Source organism: Lygodium microphyllum, chromosome 5 (assembly GCF_053477565.2).
Source record: "Lygodium microphyllum isolate KBCC chromosome 5, Lygodium_microphyllum_v1.1.10, whole genome shotgun sequence".
Lineage (NCBI taxonomy): Eukaryota > Viridiplantae > Streptophyta > Polypodiopsida > Schizaeales > Lygodiaceae > Lygodium > Lygodium microphyllum.
This window is the reverse complement of record NC_141139.1, coordinates 137,256,729-137,279,986: the sequence shown is the minus strand read 5'-3', so window position 1 is coordinate 137,279,986 and position 23,258 is coordinate 137,256,729.

Genomic DNA, 23,258 nt, shown 5'->3' with positions numbered 1-23,258 from the left:
TTTCTACAGTTCGAGCTCGACATCACTTATCATGTCTATCTATCACTTCATGAAGACAAGGAGGGAAGGAAATAAGAGTAAAAAGAGGAGGAAGGAAGAGCCGGAGAGTAAAGAACAAGAGCCAAACAGCAAGGAAGAGAAGAAGAATCAAGCAATCTACTAAGGGAAGGGAGGAGGAGGACAAGGAGCATGCAACCTAGCCGCCAGGTCGGGTTACTATCAGGATAAGGATCAAGGAAGAAGATATCCCAAAGACGGCCTTCAACACAAGATATGGGCACTTTGAGTTTCTAGTTATGTCATTCGGGCTTACAAATGCACCTGCCACCTTCAATAGGTTAATGCATGATATTTTTAGGCCATATCTTGAAGACTTCATGCTCGTCTTCTTCGATGACACTTTCGTCTATTCTAAATAGGAAGAAGATCATGAGACCCAACTTCGGATTGTCCTTGAGACAATGAGGTCACATAAACTGTATGCTAAGATGAAGAAGTGTGCATTCTTCAAACATCAGATTGAATATCTGGGATTCATCGTATTAGCGGAAGGAATCTCAAGGGACCTAGCCAAGGTCAGAGATGTGCTAGAATGGCCAATACCAACAACTGTCAAAGAAATACACAGCTTTCCTGGATTGACAGGATGGTATAAAGTCTTCATCAAAAACTATGCTTTGATTGCAGCACCTCTGTGTGATGGATTTACTGAAGAAGCAAACATCCATTACATGGTCAACTCCCGAACATCCTGGCTATACCCTTTCTCAGGACATCCTGGCTATGCCAAGACCCTCAATGCAGTTAGAAAGAGCTACCATTGGGATAGGCTTAAAGGCGACGTTCTCAAATATGTCACCGAGTGTTTGTCTTGTCAATGTATCAAAGCTGAACATGTCAAAATGCCAGGGAAGCTACAACCACTTGACATTCCCCAAATGAAATGGGAATTCATCAGTATGGTCTTTGTTGTTGGCCTACCCCAAGTTCAAGGAGGATACAACTCCATCATGGTTGTGGTTGACATGCTAACTAAGGTTGCACACCTTATTCCAATAAAGACAAACTATAAAGCCTCAGACATTGCAAGATTGTTTATCGAGGAGATATTCAAGCTACATGGGTTACCCAGAAGAATCACTAGTGATTGTGATTCCCTCTTCACATCACACTTCTTGAGAGCTATTTTTGAAGCCATTAGGACTCAACTGTGTTTTAGCACAGCTTACCATCCCCAAACGGATGGCCAAACAGAGCGAGTCAATCAAATCATCGAGGATATGCTTAGGGCATACTGCTGTCGTGAGCCGAAAAGGTGGATTCAATACTCGCCTTTGGTTGAATTTGCCTACAATGCTTCTTACCAACAAAGCATTCAAATGACCCCTTTCCAAGCATTGCACGGTCATGACTGTCGAAGCCCCCTAAACTTCTCAGATCCAACCTTAAGGGTTGAAGCTTCAAGGCAAATGTTGGAAGAGATGGATGACCAAATAAAGTCAATAAGATAGGACATCCAAGCTGCCAAGGATAGACAGAAGGTATACACGGATTTGAAGCGTCAAGATAGAGCCTTCGAAGAAGGAGACATAGTCTTCATTCGCGTACACCCTAAGAAGAGTTCTCTATCCTTAGGAGATTGCAAGAAGCTAAGTCCAAGGTATTGTGGACCGTATAAGATCCTCAAGTGCCTGGTACCTAATGCTTATAAACTGCAACTCCTTGAGAACCTAAAGGTTCATAATGTATTCCATATTAGCCTATTGAAGAAGTATGTATCTAATCCTAACCATGTACTTGATGACCAACAAGTTGTAATGCCTAGTCAAGGAGTCCTTGAACTAAGGCCTGACAGGATCCTAGATGTTAGGGAGAGACAACTGAGATCCAGAACCTTGAGAGAATGCCTCGTCCAGTGGAAAGATTATCCCGAAGACGATGCCACTTGGATAGATGAAAGAACTCTCAACCATCAATATCCCCAGTTTGTCTCGAGATCACGACATCTCGATTCCTCCAAGGGGGAGAGAATGTAATATTCTCCAATCTAACTACACATTTTGTATGTGAATGCCCTCTTAGGTTAGGATAATGGTAATTTTTTTAATAAAAATAATCCCTCTCTCCTCTAGCTGACTGTCGTGCTGGAGGAGAAGGGTTTAGCAAGGCCACCAAGCTCCTCGCTGGAGCTTTGTAGGGGGGGAGAACCATGCAAGCTGCCACGCAAGGGAGGGAGGATCCCCTCCCCACCCCTATTTAAATCTATGGCATAGGAGGAGATGAAAGGGGAGGCTGAGAGGATAATGCTAAGGTGTCGCCACCCACCACTGAACAAGAGGGGCAAAGCTTGAGACTGCAGTAGTGGTGGGGTGCCACCACTCTGTCACCGCCGAGCATAGAGGGAGAGAGTGGATACTCTGCTCCTGGGCAGCCATGAAGTAGAGGGAGAGGGTGGTCATGAAGAGGGAGGAGCCAAGGCCCTGCTGCCACAGTGAAACAGGACACGCCAACAGCCGCCATTCAGCCCGCCTGTCCATCGACACGTCAATCTGCCACAGTCGCCACGTGGAGCTTCTACATCCTCTTTAGAATCTCAGAAGCTTCTTAGGAAGCTTCTACAAGCTTCCTAAGAAGCCCCCCTCATATGGACCCTTAAGCCCTTTTTCCCACCCTCTCAAAAAAAATTCCCTCCTAAGGGTTCCCTTAGGACCCTTTTCCCCCCCATGAAAAAATTTCCTTCTTAGCCTCTTTTATACCTTTGTTCCCCCCCCCCCCCCACAAAAATAAAAGACCCCTCTTTAAGCCCCCACACAAAATCCACTGTTAAGGTCTTTGACACCTTTTTCCCCCATACAAAAGCCCTCATAAGGGTCTTTTACAGCTTTTATTTTCCCCTTTCCTGTGGGTCCTGAAAAAGCCATTAAGCCTTTCCTGTGGCTTTACTGGGCCTTACTCGCGGAGGTTTTTAAAATATCCCCTTCCCGGGTTTTAAACCCTTTCCGTGGGTTCTCCCCTCCACAGAAGTATCCCTTCAAAGAGCTTCTACAAAAGGAAGGAAAAGTAAACTCATAAAGGACGGTGGAATTTCAAAAGGGAGTTCGCAAAGCCACATCCAAGACGGAAAGGCTGCATTCGCGATGGCTCCTAAGAAAGCCCAAGGCGCAACCGCAGGAGGATCGTCTCCTAGCATCCACATGGACATCTCACTACAAGTCCAGGTTTTCCTTCCTAATTTTTATTTGGTATTGTTATAATTCAATCGTGCAAGGATAATTGTTGGAGATAGAATGTATTTTTTGTCTTGAATACTTAAGTTAACTCTGAAAGAATTAGCTCACGAGACAGAAAAGATCGGTCATTAGTATTTTCAATAAAACGAACAAAATAAAGTGATCAGAAAATTGATATGCATTTCTAGCAAGTAGTTTTATGCATTGCAATGAACTGAACATAGATTAATGTTCACATTTACAAAACGGAATTAAGATAGTGCACTCCATTTAGGCATGGAAGTATAAATTGCATGTCTCATTATTAGGACATATCTTCCTCGGAATGAGTGATTATGGAAAGTGCTAATAATCCATAGGAAATTACAAGGCATGAAATGATTCCTAGGATGCGTAACTCTAGTAAATTGGTATAAATATTGCTTTTCAACTGCATATTTATTAGTAAAAGGCTGCATGTTTTAGCATGAATCTTGTTCGCAAGTTATAGGGTGATTAATTGGAATTGGGCTATAACCTATGCTTGATCTTAAACTGAAAAGTTAGGATTGAAAATCAACTTACATGTAGACAATGAGTCATGTGTTTATGGAAATGATAGTGTAATCATCTTCAAGAATTAAACAAATTGGCTTAAACCTAAACACCTAAAAACCGCGAAGGGACTCCTTTAGGAAGAGTTAATTCAATTCCGAAGAACTAACTAGGAGTTAACACATGACCTACTCACTCGTATTGCCAAGGCTGGAACTCCTATGCCCTAAAGACTTGCCCACATTCACAAAATCTAGGGACATTGGAACATACTTGAGAAGTGATCTAGGGTTTGTCCCTAAGAATCTTTCACTAAAAAGATGGAATGTGGAGCCCTACGACTGACAATGTCAGCCTAAAGTAATTAGGAACAGATTGTTTCGTGACTCCATTCGGAGGGTAAATAGTCTCATAACTTGATGCGACACTTGTGCAACAAGTAGTAGAGTCGCACGATCTTGTGAATTGATCGCAAGAAAATGGCCAAATTCCTCGGAATGAGGTTGGCAGATTCTTATGCAAGTTATCTTGCAAGAGGATGAATAATCATCCTAACATAGTATCTTTCTTGGGTAAAGATAATTGCTTGAAAGAAAAAGACCAACCAATAAATTGGGATAACATATGAACTTAAGGTATTCACCAAGTCAGGTTAATAGGATATGGGTCTAATCCCAGGATATAGGGGATCTTGCCAAGTTGGAAGTTCCTGGATTGAGTGCTGCATGCATTCGGAAAGAAGGATTCACTCCTTAGCAATTGGCCAACAATAATGACCAATGGAAATGATTTTGCTTGTTACAGATTTAAGAGCATTGTTTTGCTTTGTTTGATCAAACAATTAAAGGATAAATGGATATCTAATGCTTCAGGTTGAAGGCCTGAAGGGAGAGGCAGCTTCAGTTACCCTCGACTGCCTGCTTGACCCTAATCAAGGGGGTTGTTAACCGCGCCGGAAAACTAGACCGAACCCACCGCGAGAGGTCTCTTCGTTGAGCGCTACTTGGAGCAGGAGGACGCTTGGGTGCCAGGGGGGCTTTAGCCATAAATCCCTCGCCTTCCAGGCCATGCACAAGAGGCTAATGTGACTTGAGATTGCATCTCGAGGCCCGCATACTAGTCTACGAGCGGAATCTTGGATTAGCGATCCCTGTGGATTGCTGGATAGCCTTCAAGCGGATTAAGGATAATCCTACGGGCTCGACATTATGTATTTCAAATATAAATATGATAACCTGTAAACAAGGAACTTGTTTGACATTGCTTTTCTATGTCAAGTGATATGATTACGTGAAGGAACCAGTGCCTAACAGGTTAACTAAGGAAGCTGATTGATACATGTCCAACTAAATGTGTTAGGTAATTAAATAACTAAAACAACTTGAGAAAAGTGCGGTGGATGTGGCCATAGGTTCGTCCTACGGATGGGTGGTCTTGGTTGGCCGGGAAGTTTTCTCAAATAACGAGGGATAGCAGGAGGGTCATTCAAAGGATTCGAACAGCAAGAGCATTGACCTAGAGTCTAAATGATCCCGATTTACACTGTTTTAGGGGAACGGAATGGGACTATGCTTTATGGCAGAGAGGTTGAGCTTCGCATCCCTCTCGTTTCCCATTCTCCTTGAACCAGGTACAGCGTGAATCCGCTTCGGACCTGGCGTTTCTGCGTAAAGTAGTTCGCTCGAATTCGACACTAGTTGCCGTTAGGAAATGACCAATAGGGAAAACCCTAATTCAGCTCTCCTAAGTGGGAATGGTCGGAATACTTCCGCTATGTGGCAGACACGGAAAGTCCTAGATCGCAAACACTGTAACATTCCATGGGAGTGCCGGGTAGAGCTTTCTAGATATCCTTTCCGATGGACTGTTAAGACGTGTCCTGAAGATAATAGGTGGACACATTAGAGTTGGTATCAGAGCCAACCAGCAAAGGATTTGTTTTTATGAAATCTTAATAAGATAAAGTAAAGAAAATGTTTCTATCCAAACATTTCCTTACTTCCAATGCTGTCTTGCAGAACTATGAAGCATGGAATAGGTTCTTGGTATTTCGAGTCATGTTTATGACTGCGATGCATTCCCCGCATTATCGACAAAGGGTTGAGATGATGAACATCCTAGAAGATATCTATAATCCATCACCTTTGTACATGGAACGAAGATGGACGGATGCCTTAGGAATTGACTATATAGCTGCCCACCGGTTTGCATACCTACAGACCAATCTAAAGAGGATCAAGTGGTTGGAAGACCTAAAAGTCGTGAAGCTGTTTATTTTTGTGGAAACTCATGTAAATTCAACTTTACATATTCGAGGTCGGAGGGTTGAACTGAACTCATATGTATATGAGGAAGTGACTTGTGTAATCCCCGTCGAGAGGATTAAAGTATTGGGGCGCCATGAGAAGAATGGGTTCCAAAGGAAAGGATACCCTAGACTTCCAATGACTTACCGATTCCTGAAGATCCATGACCCGAAACCATACTATTATCCAGTTCCTATAGATAAATGTAATACAACATTATTCTCCCCAAACTAAATGTAAATAGTTGGCTTATCATCGCAAGAAATGTTGTATTCTGAAAGGGCTATGCCCATATAAATACAATAAGACTTCCTTTTATCATTGTTTGTTTGTGCATGAGAATTGATAAAAGTTTAGTTAGATTGCTTGGTTGATAGCGAAAATTGAAACGAAATATAAATCACAGCGTTTAATGAGTAATAACGTTAAGAAATCTTTATCCAGGCACAACCCTAGGTACAGGTCCCCAGTTCGCCTCCTACATCATGTACTGCTGTAATCCAGGAGAAGAAGTTTCTTCTCAAGTAGATTAAGCTGCCTAAATTTGACGGGAGAGGCAGGTCCGTCCAAGCAGATGCTGAAATTTGGATTGAATCCATGGAGGATTACTTTGAAGCAGCCAGTACTGCACCCGCCAATCAGGCTATGCTCGCCAAGCTAAAGCTCACCGGAGAAGCCAAGCTTTGGTGGAAGCAATAGTGCAGGGATCAAGGGATTGCGGAAGGATCCGTTACCTGGGAGAAGCTGAAGAAAGTTGTGCAGGGAAGATACTTACCACCTGCATATCGTACGTAGAAAATGAATGAGTTCTACGAGCTAAAACAGTTGGGACTCACTCTTGACACATACTATTCTAAATTTGTCTCACTTCTTAAGTATAAGCCACAGATGGACATGACAGAGTAGGTGTCAAAATTTTGTGCTGGTTTAAATCCACCAATAAATGCCTCGAATCTATGCGTCCATCAGATCTTCAGGACGCTCTCATTCGAGCTGCACCTATAATTTAGGACGTGCAGGCTAGACCAAGGGGCAACAAAACTTGGTCTTATAATGACCCGAACAGAGGAGCATTCAGGCCTCAGATGAAGAGAGTTAGAGGTCAGAATCAGGGACAAAGAAATAAAGCAAGAACTAATAATGTCAACAACTTTGTTCCTACTCAAAGCAATGGGCGAAACCTCCGTTGTTTCCATTGCAACGAGCCCGGTCATTTCAAGAGGCAATGTCCCAAGCTTGGAGGAGGACATCGTCAAGCACCTTTCCAAGGAACGGTCCGTGGTGGTCAGGGAGCCCCTACCCGAGTTAGAGGAAGAACCGCCTGCGTTGCCAATAGGCAAATGTGCGAAGAAGAAGAAAGTCCAACTATGGAAGCAGAATGTGAAAGGGCGACAGTCCATGCCGCTCTTCACAAAAAAGGGTTGAATCGCTAGTTCTCGGTGATTCAGACACCGTCGGACTATCAAGGTAAAACTTTCAAGACCTTGATTGATTGTGGTGATCCAAAGTAGGAGTCTAGCAAAGGACCTTCTTGGCTAAATGAATACATGGACGTATTTCCTGAAGAGTTGACAGAACTCCTACCTCAAAGAGAAGTGGATCATGAGATCAAGCTAGTACCAGGAGCTGGGCCAATTGCAAAGAGACCTTATAGGATGTCTATATCTGGTGCACAAATCGGACGCAAATAGCTCACGTGGTGAATCCCGAAAGGTCCCCAAGAACAAAGTACTCTACTTTTTAGCACAAAAACCCATGTAAAAGCAAGCACGACAAGAGGCAAGAGACAAATTGGGTTCAATCTCCCCCATGCCTTGTGTGAGCGCTTCACAAAGCATGTATTTAATGTATATTTCCAATCTTCATGCTCAATAATAGCCCAATTACAAAAATATGACAAGCTTTTAGCTTTTGAGTTTGCTTTCTACCAAAAATAGGAAAATAAAGCTAATGGACGGTGCCCATAGAGTCTGGCACGCCCAATCTCAATATCCAAATAGAAATAACATATCCAGGCGCATAAGCGCATACAAAATAATAATAAATAATCGATGTCTCTATAGACATAACAAAATATAGGCGTGGCGCCTATCAAAATATAGTCCAAAGTCGAAAATCCGCTAGACTCCAATGCTTTCCTCCGCCACTGCTGCTATCTCTACACATCAACTGAAGCATTCACAATCGTTAGTAAAATAACACAATTAAACCGACAAAAGTAAATACCTAGCAGTCTTTAGCTACATAAATAAATCAACTGGTTAGAAATAAATCCTAACCTTAATTTATTACGAGTGCGCACTCTAAACTCATAAACGTTTATTAATTTAATATGCATTTTGCGGAATCACCCGCTATGGAATCACCCATGTACACACTAAATTAATGAAACGCTCGAAAAGGACAGGCGTCCCCATCAACTTCTCGCACAAAGAATCCTCTTTGCGTATGAGCCCCGGTCATCTAAGTTTACGGAATCCACCGTAAAACCTCACGGAATCCACCGTGGAATATGCCTCCTGGCATCAATATCGGAAGAAATTGAGCTGAAGGAACAACTCAAGCAAGCGTAGATCAGGGCTACATCCGTCCTAGCAGTTCACCATGGGGAGCTCCCGTACTGTTCCAGAAAAAGAAAGAGAGAACACTTCGACTATGTATTGATTACAGAGGGTTGAATCAATCGACTGTAAAAAAAAAAGTACCCTATTCCTAGAATAGATGAGCTTCTTTATCGTCTTCAGGGTGCAAAGATCTTCTCTAAGAGTGATCTCAGGTCGGGTTACTATCAGGATAAGGATCAAGGAAGAAGATATCCCAGAGACGGCCTTCAACACAAGATATGGGCACTTTGAGTTTCTAGTTATGTCATTCGGGCCTACGAATGCACTTGCCACCTTCAACAGGTTAATGTAGGATATTTTTAGGCCATATCTTGATGACTTCGTGCTCGTCTTCTTCGATGACACTTTAGTCTATTCTAAACAGGAAGAAGATCCTGAGACCCAACTTCGGATTGTCCTTGAGACAATGAGGTCACATAAGCTCTATGCTAAGATGAAGAAGTGTGTATTCTTCAAACGTCAGATTGAATATCTGGGATTCATCGTATCAGCGGAAGGAATCTTAGTGGACCCAGCCATGGTCAAAGATGTGCTAGAATGGCCAATACCAACAACTTTCAAAGAAATATGCAGCTTTCCTGGATGGATAGGATGGTATAGAGTCTTCATAAAAAACTATGCTTTGATTGCAACACCTCTGGCGGATTTACTAAAGAAGCAAACATCCATTGCATGGTCAACTACCGAACAAACCAACTTTGATAGAGCGAAGAAAAGTTTGGTATCAGCAACTATCCTAAAACTTCGAGACCTCAATAAGGAGTTTGAGGTAGTAACAGATGCTAGCACGCTTGCCTTAGGTTGTGTGCTCATGCAGGAAGGCCATCCTGTAGCATACTCTTCAAGGAAACTAAAGAGTCATGAGAAGAATTATGCTACCCATGATCTAGAATTGTTAGCTGTCATCCATGCTCTAAAGCTTTGGAGACACTACCTGTTGGGTAACAAGTTTACTCTAGTGTGACTGATCATAAGAGTCTCAAATGGATATTTACCTAGAACGAGCTTAACATGAGGCAACGTCGATGGATTGAAGTGCTGGAGGAGTATGACTTTCTAATCAAGTACTGACCAGGAAAAGAGAAAGAAGTTGTCGATGCACTCAGTTGCAAGGCATTCCTTAATTCCCTAATCTTGCAGAACCCATCAACGGCTAGATCTCTAGCTACAAAAGTATCTATGCCAAACAATCCAATACTTGAGTTAGCTAGAGAGGAAGCATGTCATGATCCAGCCTATCAAAAGATGCTAAGGAAAATCTCTATCAAGGATCAGGACTAAAAGCTGCAGGCTAAGTATCATGAATTCTCTGTCAATAGTGGACTTGTCTACTATAGAACAAGGCTATGTATACCGGGAAGCCAATCACTTAAGCAGAAGATATTATGGGAAGCTTATGATTCACCTTTCTCAGGACATCTTGGCTATGCCAAGACCCTCAATGCAGCTAGAAAGAACTACCATTGGGATAGGCTTAAAGGTGACGTTCTCAAATATGTCAAAATGCCAGGGAAGCTGCAACCACTTGACATTCCCCAAATGAAATGGGAATTCATCAGTATGGTCTTTGTTGTTGGCCTACCCCAAGTTGAAGGAGGATACAACTCCATCATGGTTGTGGTTGATATGCTAGCTAAGGTTGCACACCTTATTCCAGTAAAGACAAACTATAAAGCCTCACACATTGCAAGATTGTTTATCAAGGAGATATTCAAGCTACATGGTTTACCTAGAAGAGTCACTAATGATCGTGATTCTCTCTTCACATCACACTTTTGGAGAGCTATTTTTGAAGCCATTAGGACTCAGCTCTATTTTAGCACAGCTTACCATCCCCAAACGGATGGCCAAAGAGAGCGAGTCAATCAAATCATTGAAAGGTGAGAAGGATCGAAGCTTGCACGCGAGCTATGGCGGGAGAGCAAGAGCAAGAAAGAGAGAGACAAGAAATGGGAACTCCAACAGTCACAATGTGTGACCGGGCCTTCCTTTATTCAAACTGTCACTAAAAGAATAAAGAATAAAGTGACGTGACGGGCGTCCGCCACCTGCAATGTGCAGTGGCGGGTACTGTCAGTGTAGTAATACACGGGGCGGCACGGCGGAGGCGCCTTTACCCCCAACAACCTCCCACTTAAAGGCGAATCTGCCCTAGTGAGAGAGAAAAGAAAAAAAAAAAAGACAGTACAAATGTACATAGGTGAGGAAAGGTGACATCTCATCCAACGCCCATCAACCTCCTGAGGAAGGCAAAGCGCTCAGTAGTGAGGCTCTTCGTGAGCAAATCTGCAGGATTCTCGTCAGTGGAGATCTTGACAAGGTCAACAGACCTGTCCTCCACGACACCACGTATGAAGTGATACCTCACCTCAATGTGTTTCGTCTTCGCATGGAAGACCGGATTCTTAGCCAACTGAATGGCACTCATAGAATCCGAATGCAGTGTAGGTGTAGCATCAATCCCAAGGTCAGCAACTAGACGGCCTAACCATATGGCCTCCTTGCAAGCCTCAGTGGCTGCAACATACTCGGCCTCAGTGGTAGACAAAGCCGTACACTTCTGAACCCTGGACATCCAAGAGATAGCCCCTCCAGCATAGGTGAATACATAGCCAGAAGTGGACTTCCTACTATCTGCATGTCCTGCATAATCGGAGTCAGTGTACCCCACGACCCCTGTATCCTGGCTGCCATAGCAAATACACATATCTGTTGTGCCCTTCAGGTACCTCATGATACCCTTCACGGCATCCCAATGTCTGCTGCCAGGTGTAGCCATATAGCGTGCCACAACACCAACTGCATGTGCAATATCTGGACGAGTGGCTATCATGGCATACATCAAACTGCCCACAGCTGATGCATAAGGGATCTTGGCCATCTCGGCCCTCTGCTCATCTGTCTGTGGACAATCGGCCTGTGATACCTTCACATAAGAAGGTAATGGACAGCCAATAGGCTTTACGTCCTGCATGCGGAAGCGCTCAAGGACTTTATGAATGTACTCCCGCTGTGAGAGATACAAAAGTCCCTGATGCCTATCGCGCTTAATGCGCATCCCAAGTATATGTGAGGCCTGTCCCAAATCCTTCATCTCAAAGCTCTTCTTTAGCTGAGATTTAAGAGCATCTAGCTCATCATGAGCTTTCCCTACTATCAGCATATCATCAACATAGAGTACCAAGATAAGCAAACTGCCATCACGGGCTTTCTTCGTGTAAAGACACGGATCCATAGCACTCCTGCTGTAGCCGTGTGACTGCATAAAGGCATCAAACTTATGATACCATTCCCTAGGTGCCTGCTTCAAGCCATACAAGCTCTTCTTCAACTTGCACACTAGGTGCTCCCTGCCAGGTTCTGCAAAGCCCTTAGGCTGATCCATATAGATCTCATCATGCAAGTCCCCATGTAGAAAAGCCGTCTTGACATCCATCTGATATAGATCTAAGTCAAGCTGTGCAACCAAAGCCAAGACTAAGCGCAGGGTGGTCATCTTAACCACAGGAGAGAAGACCTCATCAAAGTCCACACCATGTTCCTGCTTAAAACCCTTTGCTACCAATCTAGCCTTGTATGCCGGCTTGGGGTGTCCAGGGGTACTTTTCAGCTTGTACACCCACTTGCATGGCAAAGCCTTCTTGCCCTTAGGCAAGGCAACCAAATCCCAAGTCTCATTCTTATGCAGGGAGTCTATCTCAGACTGCATAGCCCTCTCCCAGGAGTGACTGTCACCCCTGCGCATAGCCTCATCATAAGTGAAAGGCTTTCCTGCATCTGTAACCAAAACATAATGCATAGAGGGCTGAAATCTGTCAGGTGGACGTCTATCTCTAGCAGACCGTCTCACCGCAGGCTCTGCTGCCTGTCTAACTGCCTGTCCAACACCCTGACCCTGTGGAGGAACTGCTGCAGGCTGTACTACTGGCTGTGCTGGAGCTCTAGGCTCCTCCTGAAAGATCACTCTGCGGATCTCAATTACCTTCTCAGGCTGCCTGTGCATCTTGTCTTCATGGAAGACGACATCATGGCTGCGTACTATTTTCCGCGCCTGCGGATCCCATAGGCGATAGCCCATCTCTCCTGACTCACCATAGCCAAGGAATATGCATTTAATGCTCTTTGGATCCAATTTACTCCTCTTGTCCTTGGGCACATGGCAGAATGCCTCACATCCAAAGACACGGAGATGCGCATAAGAGGGTGGCTTACCAGCCCAAACTTCCTCTGCAACCTGGAAATCCAATCCACTGGAAGGCGATCGGTTTATGACATGCACTGACGTACTAACTGCCTCAGCCCAAAAACTCGGGGGTAGGCCTGCATGGCTAAGCATAGAGCGCACACGCTCCTGAATAGTCCTGTTCATGCGCTCAGCCAAACCATTCTGGGGTGGGGTGTAAGGGGCGGTCAACTGACGCTTAATACCCCTGTCATCACAAAACTGCTCAAAAGCATGCGAGACATATTCTCCCCCATTATCTGTCCTAAGGCATTTCAGCCTATACCCAGTCTGGTTCTCAACAAGAGCAAGCCATCTCTGAAAAACTGCCAAGACATCGGACTTCTGCTTTATGGGATAAGCCCACACTTTCCTAGAAAAATCATCAATGAAGGTAACGAAGTACTTCGCGCCACCCATAGACATGCAAGGCATAGGCCCACAAACATCGGAATGCACCAATGCCAAGGGCTCACTCATGCGTGGCCTACCCGATTTCTTATGCGTAGACCTATTCTGCTTACCATAAAGACAATGATCACACGAGTCAAAACATGCATAATCCAAAGGCGGAAGATACTGCAAACCAGATAACATTTTCATTCCTTTCAAAGACATATGCCCCAAACGGGCATGCCAAAGTGATACATGTGGGATAGAGCCCACTGCCAAAACATGGTCTACAGAAGACCCAGATACAACAAGAGGATAGAGGCTGCCAGCCTTGGCGCCTCTAGCAAGCACAAGTCTGCCTTTGGTAATCTTCCAGGCAGAATCCCCAAAACAGACATGAAATCCTACATCATCCAACTGTCCTGCAGACATAAGACTACGCGTAAGCGCAGGTACATGACGTACATCCCTGAGCAAAAAGGAACTGCCAGTGGAAAACTGCAACTGAATATCTCCACAGCCCACAATATCAAGAGACCTGTCATCTCCAAGTCTGACTGATCCAGATACAGTACGGTAAGAGTGAAACCACTCACGGTAAGGCGTCACATGGAAGGATGCACCTGAATCCAATAACCAGCACTGTGCATACATACTAGGTGTCTCAGTCAAGTGTGAAGCATCAGAAGAACTAGCTGCAAGTATAAACTCATCACCGCCATCGGACTCTTCAGTCTGCGTGACATTAATTTCCTCAATCTTGACGTTGGACTTCGCAGGTACTATGCTGCGATCAGAGGACTTCTCCTGCACTTTATCTTTCCCCTTATCCTTGCGCTTCTCATTGCGCAACTCATGACACTGTGGTCTAATATGGCCCTTTTTCCCACAATGATGACAAGTGACATTTGCATTGCGTCCACGCGACTTACTACGCGACTTGCCACCACGAGATTTAGACCGACCCTTCTGCGAGTCACGGCCTCGGCCATTACCACGGTCATACCTGTCATTCCTGCCTCTAACTGTCAAAGCATGACTACCACGAGAGGCATCCAAGTTTTTGCGATTCACCTCTTCCTGAAGAAGAGCACTCTCAACATCTGCCAATTTTAGAGTAGCACTAGAGGCACAAAGAGCAGTGCGGAATACATCCCATGACTCATTCAGAGTTCCAAGCAAGAAAAGAGGAGTTACTTCCTCTCCAAAGGTGATATCCTGCGAAGTCAGGTTCTTCAGTATAGCATGGAACTGGCTCAAGTGAGCAGACATAGTCGCATTATCCTTCATGCGCAGATCCATAAGCTGCTTCAACCAGTACATCTGACTCGCTGGACTTTTCTTATCATAAAGATTCTTGATCTTATTCCATAGATCCCATGCACTCTGTGCTTCCTCAAATACATTATAATGTACCTGTTCAGTGAGAGACAATACAATCGTGGACTTGCATAGCTCATCAAGTTCAAGCCAGTCGTCATTGTCCATAGTTTCAGGCTGCTCCCCACTCAACCGAAGAGGCTTAATCTGAGATTTCTGCACCAAAACCTGCCATATTTGACTCTTCCAGTAAGAGTAGTTGGTACCATCCAACTTTGTAATGTTAAAGATGGCACTATCATGCGAAGATGACGCCATTATGCAGGCTGGAAATGCCCAAACAGTCCAAAACTGCTTGCTGTTTTACTGCAGAAACTGCCCAAAAATGACCAAAACGGGGTCCAAAGGGCGAGCAAAGTGTGCCAAAAGTGGCTGCCCACTTAGTACTAGGTGCGGTACACCAAATCAGGATATTTCAACATGAAAAATACACCTCAGTCCACCAATAACTGCTTGCTGTAATAAATTGCAGGTATGCAGTCTAGAAAGCAAACTGTCCCAAAATAGGATCCAATGTCAAGCAAACAATGCTAGGTCCAAAGCCGGCATGAAATGGACATAAGCAAGGCCAATGACAGTGAAAAGAACATGAGCTCAACACCAAGCATGTCAAAATAACATCTGCCAGTGAAAGGCACGCCCCCAGACACTCTAGGCAAAGTGTTCCTGTAACTGCCAAAACCTGACAGAAATAGGTATCTGCTCAAAGAGAAAGATCCAAATATGAGACTCAGCTCATAAGCATCCTGTGAACCAAGAGTACATCAATGCATATCCATAAAGATCAGAGTATGATCCCAAAGTTTCAATGTGTGTACGAGCTGTCCAGATATATCTTCAAGCATACTAAAATGTGTCAGGTTATGCATGCCACAAACAACACACATAGTGGTAATGTAAAATGCTCCCACTGGCACAAAAGGCGTACAAAGCGAGCTCAGAAGCTCAAACAACCCAAGAGAAAGCACCAGTGATAAGTGACCCTGTCAATGCATCAAGCGTGTCCGAGAGAGCATGACATACATGAAGCACCGGTCGTATTAACCATGAAGCAATACATAAGCCCAAATAAGCTCTCGGTCAACTCAATGACATCCAAATAGCAACCAAGATCAGTGATCAAGTAAGCCGGGAATGCTCAAATACATCCAAATCCAAGCTCCAAATGTCGGTATGGCATACACGAACCAAATAGCATATGTCACGAACCAAAGCATGTAATGCAAAAGCCTAACTGTCAAGCAGAGACATGAGGCATAGGCGGTCCACGAGCATGCCGAGTCGGTCCAAATGCCAGTGAAGACGGAGCTAATGCGAAGCTCAAAAGCATCCCATAATCTCATACATATGCTCCAAGTCGTCCCCAAATGTCAGAGATATCATGCCAAAGCTCAAAGCATACATCCGGTATCGGTAGGTAAGTGCCAAAGCATGTAAAGTACCTTCAGCCCACTGTTATTCCAGCATGTATTTACTGTTCTAAACAGTAGATTTTAGCCCCAAATTCAAGCCAAAATCATGGTCAAACCAAATGCATACATCCCCAATACATCCGGGTAGGAAGTAGACCGCATACGGGCATCAAACAAGGTAACCGGAGTAGAGTATAAGCATTAAATGCCAATGCCAAGTGTGGCTGCCCTGTTTCCAGCACTGTATAACAGTAAATAACAGTCCCAAATCAGCCAATATTTCAAGCCAAAATCATGGCATAATCATGTGCATACATTCCCAAGGCACTAGGCATCATGTAGACCGCATACGGGCATCAAATAGCACAACCGGAATGGAGTATAAGCAACAAATGCTAATGCCAATGGTGCTGCCCTGTTTTCAGCCTGTTATGACAGTTTATGACAGTCCGAAATCTGAAGAAATCAGCCCCGAAAGATCAAGACCAATACCCAAAGCTTGAATGACATCAAACATGAAGTCTATAGCCCTCTTGATCAAGGTAGAGAGCAAGAAGCAATAGCCAAGTGTGGAGCTGAAGTAGATGAGTGCCCACAGCCTGGAAAAAAATGATGCAATCTGCCCTGTTGGTGCTGAACTTGCTGTTGCTCCACATGGGCTGAAAAGGGGGTAATGGGGGGCTCAATGATGGCCCAAGGTAGGCACATACCAAGCCATGAAGGCCCAATGCAAAGGGGAGGGAAGATATGAGCTATGGAGCTCAAGAAGAGTGGCTGCCCTTTGTTCCTGCCCTGTTTCAATCTGAGAATACACTCAAATGCCTGCAAATGCTGAAGCAATACCTCAAGGGCAAGGCCCTGAAGGTGCCTCAATAGGCTAGGAAGGTGCTCGGGAAGCCGGGGAGTGACGGGAGCTCGGGGAGATCGGATATGGCTGCCGGGATGGAGACCCAATGCGTGAAGCGAGTCGATGCGAAGGTCGGGAAGCACCGAGTCGAGCTCGAGCAAGAGAATGCCAAGCTCTGATACCAGTTGAAAGGTGAGAAGGATCGAAGCTTGCACGCGAGCTATGGCGGGAGAGCAAGAGCAAGAAAGAGAGAGACAAGAAATGGGAACTCCAACAGTCACAATGTGTGACCGGGCCTTCCTTTATTCAAACTGTCACTAAAAGAATAAAGAATAAAGTGACGTGACGGGCGTCCGCCACCTGCAATGTGCAGTGGCGGGTACTGTCAGTGTAGTAATACACGGGGCGGCACGGCGGAGGCGCCTTTACCCCCAACAATCATCGAGGATATGCTCAGGGCATACTGCTGTCGTGAGCCGAAAAGGTGGATTCAATACTTGCCTTTGGTTGAATTTGCCTACAATGCTTCTTACCAACAAAGCATTCAGATGACCCCTTTCCAAGCATTGTACGGTCATGACTGTCGAAGCCCCCTAAACTTCTCAGATTCAACCTTAAGGGTTGAAGCTTCAAGGCAAATGTTGGAAGAGATGGATGACCAAATAAAGTCAATAAGATAGGACATCCAAGCTGCCAAGGATAGACAGAAGGTATACGCGGATTTGAAGCGTCAAGATAGAGCCTTCAAAGAAGGAGACACGGTCTTCATTCGTGTACGCCCTAAGAAGAGTTCTCTATCCTTAGGAGATTGCAAGAAGCTAAGTCCAAGGTATTATGGACCGTACAAGATCCTCAAGTGCCTAATACCTAATGCTTATAAACTGCAACTCCCTGAGAACCTAAAGGTTCATAATGTATTCCATATCAGCCTATTCAAGAAGTAAGTATCTAATCTGTACTTGACCAACAAGTTGTAATGCCTAGTCAATGGTGCGCAGATCGGACGCAGATAGCTCACGTGGTGAATCCCGGAAGGTCCCCAAGAACAAAGTACTCTACCTTTTTGCACAAAAACCCATGTAAAAGCATGCACGACAAGAGGCAAGAGACAAATTGGGTTCAATCTTCCCCATGCCTTGTGTGAGCGCTTCACAAAGCATGTATTTTATGTATATATTTCCAATCTTCATGCTCAATAATAGCCCAATTACAAAAATATGACAAGCTTTTTAGCTTTTGAGTTTGCTTTCTACAAAAATAGGAAAATAAAGCTAATGGACGGTGCCCATAGAGTCTGGCACGCCCAATCTCAATGTCCAAATAGAAATAACATATCCGGGCGCATAAGCGCATACAAAATAATAATAAATAATCGATGTCTCAATAGACATAACAAAATATAGGCGTGGCGCCTATCAAAATCTAGTCCAAAGGTCGAAAATCCGCTAGACTCCAATGCTTTCCTCCGCCACTGCTGCTATCTCTACACATCAACTGAAGCATTCACAATCGTTAGTAAAATAATACAATTAAACCAACAAAAGTGAATACCTAGCAGTCTTCAGCTACATAAATAAATCAACTGGTTAGAAATAAATCCTAACCTTAATTTATTACGAGTGCGGACTCTAAACTCATAAACATTTATTAATTTAATATGCATTTTGCGGAATCACCCGCTATGGAATCACCCATGTACACACTAAATTAATGAAACGCCCGAAAAGGACAGGCGTCCCCATCAACTTCTCGCACAAAGAATCCTCTTTGTGTATGAGCCCCGGATATCTAAGTTTACGGAATCCACCGTAAAACCTCACGGAATCCACCGTGGAATATGCCTCCTGGCATCATACCCCCGGGGTGGGATAGCAATTGACCTCAATTGCTATTAGCTCAATGTGGAGCTAACAGAGTGGGGAAAGCATTTAAATCTCTAGCGTGCATCCATTGTGCTTCCTCTACAGGATGGTTTTTAAATTTCACTAGATATCTAGAATACCTTCGGCCAGTTCTAGTGGTCATGTAGTCAGTGTCTATGATGGCTTCTGGTTCAAGTATTTCAGTCTCTTCTTCTAGTAAAGGTGGGTTTTCATAGACAGGGTGGATAGGTAATTGGCCTCTAAATGGTCTCAATAAACTAATATGAAATGTATTATGAATTTTCCAATGAGATGGCAGTTCTAACTTGAATGCATTATCATTAATCTTATGAATGATTCTGAATGGTCCGTAGAATCTAGGAGCTAATTTGACAACTGGATGTCTATCTACACTTTGCAGTCTACGCTTTTCTATTCTAAGCCAAACATAATCATCAACTTTGAAATTCATAGCTTGTCTTTTCTTGTTGGCTTGTTTGGTATATGATTGTTGGGCTTTAGCAATCATATCCTTAACCTCATCAAAAATAGTATTATGCATAACAGCAATATCATCAGCACTCTGAATTCTATTAGACAAAGATGCAACAGGTGTAGATAATCTATATCCATAAATAACTTCAAAAGGTGCTTTCTTTGTAGATGTGTGCGGTGTATTATTGTAAGCAAACTGTAATAAATGTAAATGAGTATCCCATGTCTGAGGTTTAGAGATAGTGTATGCACGTAAAAGATCTAAAATGGTGCTATTTGTGGCTTCTGTTTGTCCATTTGTTTCTGGATGAAATGCAGATGAGAAATCAATCTTTGTGCCTAGATTTGCAAATAGTGTAATCCAAAAATTATTACAAAATCTAGAATCTCGATCTGAAATAATCACTTTCGGCAATCCATGGTTAGTAAAAACAGTTTTCAAAAATAACTGTGCTGCTTGTGATGCTGTTAAAGTTTTCTTACATGCAATGAAATATGCTTGCTTACTAAATCTATCTACAATTGTCCAAATCATGTCATGGTTAGATTTAGTATTTGGTAAACCAGTAATGAAATCCATAGATATATGTTCCCAAGGTTTAGATGGAATAGACAAAGGCATTAATAATCCATACTGTTTACCATGATGTCTCTTTATTCTTTGACAAATCAAACATTCAGAAACGAAATTAGATACATCTTCATCCATATGCGACCAATAAAAATCTTCAGTTAACATGCGTAATGTAGAAATGATACCTCTATGACCTTGATATGGGGGACAATGAATTTCATTCAAAACAAAAGATCCGAATGGAATAGTAACACACAGTCTCTTTTCAAAGAACATGAATCCATCATTATATGACAATGAATCAACAGGAATGAAATTATTTTGAACTAATTTTTGCCAATCAGAATGAAAAGTAATATCCTGGTGATATGTGTCTTTCATAGCAATCAAAGAATCAAAAGATATGATAGAAATGTTATGAATTGCAGGTCTTCTACTCAATGCATCGGCAACTACATTTTCTTTTCCAGGTTGGTACTGAATGATAGGATGGAAACTTTGAATGAATGAAGCCCATTTGATATGACGGTCAGAAATTTGGGGTTGGCTAAGTAGATGTCTAATGCTTTGCTGGTCGGTCTTTATCATGAATTCTGAACCCATTAAATAATGCTTCCATTGTTTTAATGCTTGCTAATAGTTCTTTGTCATAAGTGGAATATTTGAGCTCAGAGGGTTTCAGCTTAGAACTAGAATATGCTATTGGATGGTTGTCTTGCATTAATACGGCTCCTATTCCTGATCCGCTAGCATCGGTCACAACTAGAAAGAGTGGTCTATTAAAGTCAGGCAATTGTAGAACAGGGGCATTGGTTAATGCACGTTTGAGTAAGTCAAAGGATTTCTGCTGATTTTCAGTCCATTGATAAACAATGCCTTTCTTAAGAAGTTTTGTTAATGGTAAAGCAAGTAATGAGAAATTTCGTACAAACTTCCTATAGAAACTAGCAAGACCAAGGAATGAGCGTAATTCATGTACATTTTTAGGAATAGGCCAATGCAATATTGCATCAATTTTCTTAGGATCAACTTTAATTCCTTCTTTTGATACAATATGACCTAGATATTCTATTTCTGTCTTAAAGAATTCACTCTTTTCAGGATTTGCAAACAATTGATTTTCTTTCAGTAATTGAAAAAGTAATGATAAATGCTCATAATGCTCTTTTTCACTTTGACTGAACACCAAAATATCATCAAAGAAAACAATCATACAATATTGATATTTCAGAAAAATACGGTTCATCATTCTACTGAAAGTAGCAGGTGCATTAGTTAATCCGAATGGCATGACTAGGAATTCATAATGGCCAAACTGTGTCCTGAATGCAGTCTTAAATATGTCGGATCTATCTAGCCTCACCTGATGATATCCAGACTTAAGGTCAATTTACTAAATATAGAAGATCCTTGCAGTTTGTCCATAAGGTCGTCAACTCTAGGTATAGGATACCTATTCTTTACAGTGATCTTATTTAATGCTCGGTAGTCAATACACATACGATAAGTATTATTCTTTTTCTTGACTAAGAGCACAGGTGCACCGAATGGAGAACTGCTAGGTCGAATTAAGCCTCTATTTAGTAATTCTTCAACTTGACTCTGGATTTCTTTTTGCTCTATTTGATTGTGCCTATATGGTGCTTTGCAAGGTGGTTGTGTGCCAGGTATTAGATCAATCTTATGGTCTTCTGGACGTGATGGAGGTAAACCTGGTGGTAGGTCTTCTGCAAAACAGTCCTTAAAATATGCGAGAAATTCCTTATGCCTAGGGTGCATATGATTTTCCTTTGCATGCAATTCATTCACCCAAATGAGATATGATTTAGTATTCTTGCGTAGTGCACGTTTTGCTTGAGTATGCGAACGCAGTGGAAACATATGAGATGCATGCATACCAAATAATGTAATAGATTTTCCTTGAAAATTAATATTCATTGTGTGCGTGGAATATTCTATATTTGGATTATGCTGGTGTCTCCATGGCATTCCTAGAATAATGTCGCTTGACTGTAATGGGACAACTAAGAAATTTCTTCTTTCAATGTATGGACCAATTTGAATTTCTAAATCTTGTACTTCTTGTGTGCCATTGTACCTAGTGCCTAAAAATGCAGCTTTTATGCGATAATGCGTAGGTACAGTATGCAATTTTAATTCCTTTACCAATTTTGCTGAAATAAAGTCATGGGTACTACCGTCATCATGCAATATAATTCTTTCTTTTCCATGCACCATACATTTCATAGTCAACAATGAATGTGAAGTAGGCATACCTGGTAAAGTGTCGGAAGTAGTAGTAGGATCATCCTCATCTTCAGTGAAATCTGGCATATCCTCATGCTCGTCTTCGTCCATGGCCCCAAGGTAGTTGATATGTGCTGATGGCTTCTTTGAATGACAATTTGCTACGAGATGCCCTGGCTGGTGACACTTGTAGCATACTATTGGCTTGGCTTTGGTCACATTATTTGCAATGGCTGGGAGTCTGGGTATATTTGGATTTGCTTGTGGAATAGGCTTAGAATTTGAATTGACAGTGGATGGTAATGCAGGTGGTTTAGGCCAATTCTTGCGGAAAGATGGTGATGAGAAACGACCTGGATTAAACCTTCTGAAATTGGAATTGAATTGTTTAGATCCATAATTACCGTTTGCTTGGAATTGCTGTGGTCGTCGATCTCTTCCGCGTAACTTATCTTCAGTGTCGTGAGCTAAGGAGATGGCGTCTTCAAGGGTAGCAGGCTTGAACATGTTCACTTCAGCGTAGTAATGTCCAAGAAGCCCAGACATATACTTCCGCTTATGTGTCGTCTCTGGTACGTCTTCAAGCATGCGTAACTGTAGAAGTGCATTCCAAAAACGCTCTGTATACTGTGGAATAGGCTCACAATCTCGTTGTTGAAGTAAATCCCATTGCTTGATAGCCTTCTCATGAAATTGCGGTGGAAGGAAATTTTGCATGAACTTCTTCTTGAATTCTTCCCATGTAGCAGGACATTCTATACTCTTGCGGACTACAGTCCACCAAAGTGATGCTCTGTCTATCAGATGATTAGTCACACACTTGATTTTATCTTTTTCGGGATAAGTTTTCTCATGGAAATAGTCATCAAACTGGCTAATGAATGATAAAACAGTCTTTCCTTCTCTTATGCCATTGAAAGTGCGAAACTTGAAACTTCGTTTACTTATCTTGGATTCCTTGCGAATGTTTTGTGCTTCAAGAGTGGCGTCGATGGTACGACGAATCAAATCTTCAGCTTGAGGTTCTTCTTTATTGGTGGACGCTCCTTGTAGCTTTGTCAATTGCGCTTGCAAGGCTTGCCTAGCTCTTCGCTCTTCTTCCAATTGTAGCATGATGAGATCCAGCTTTTGT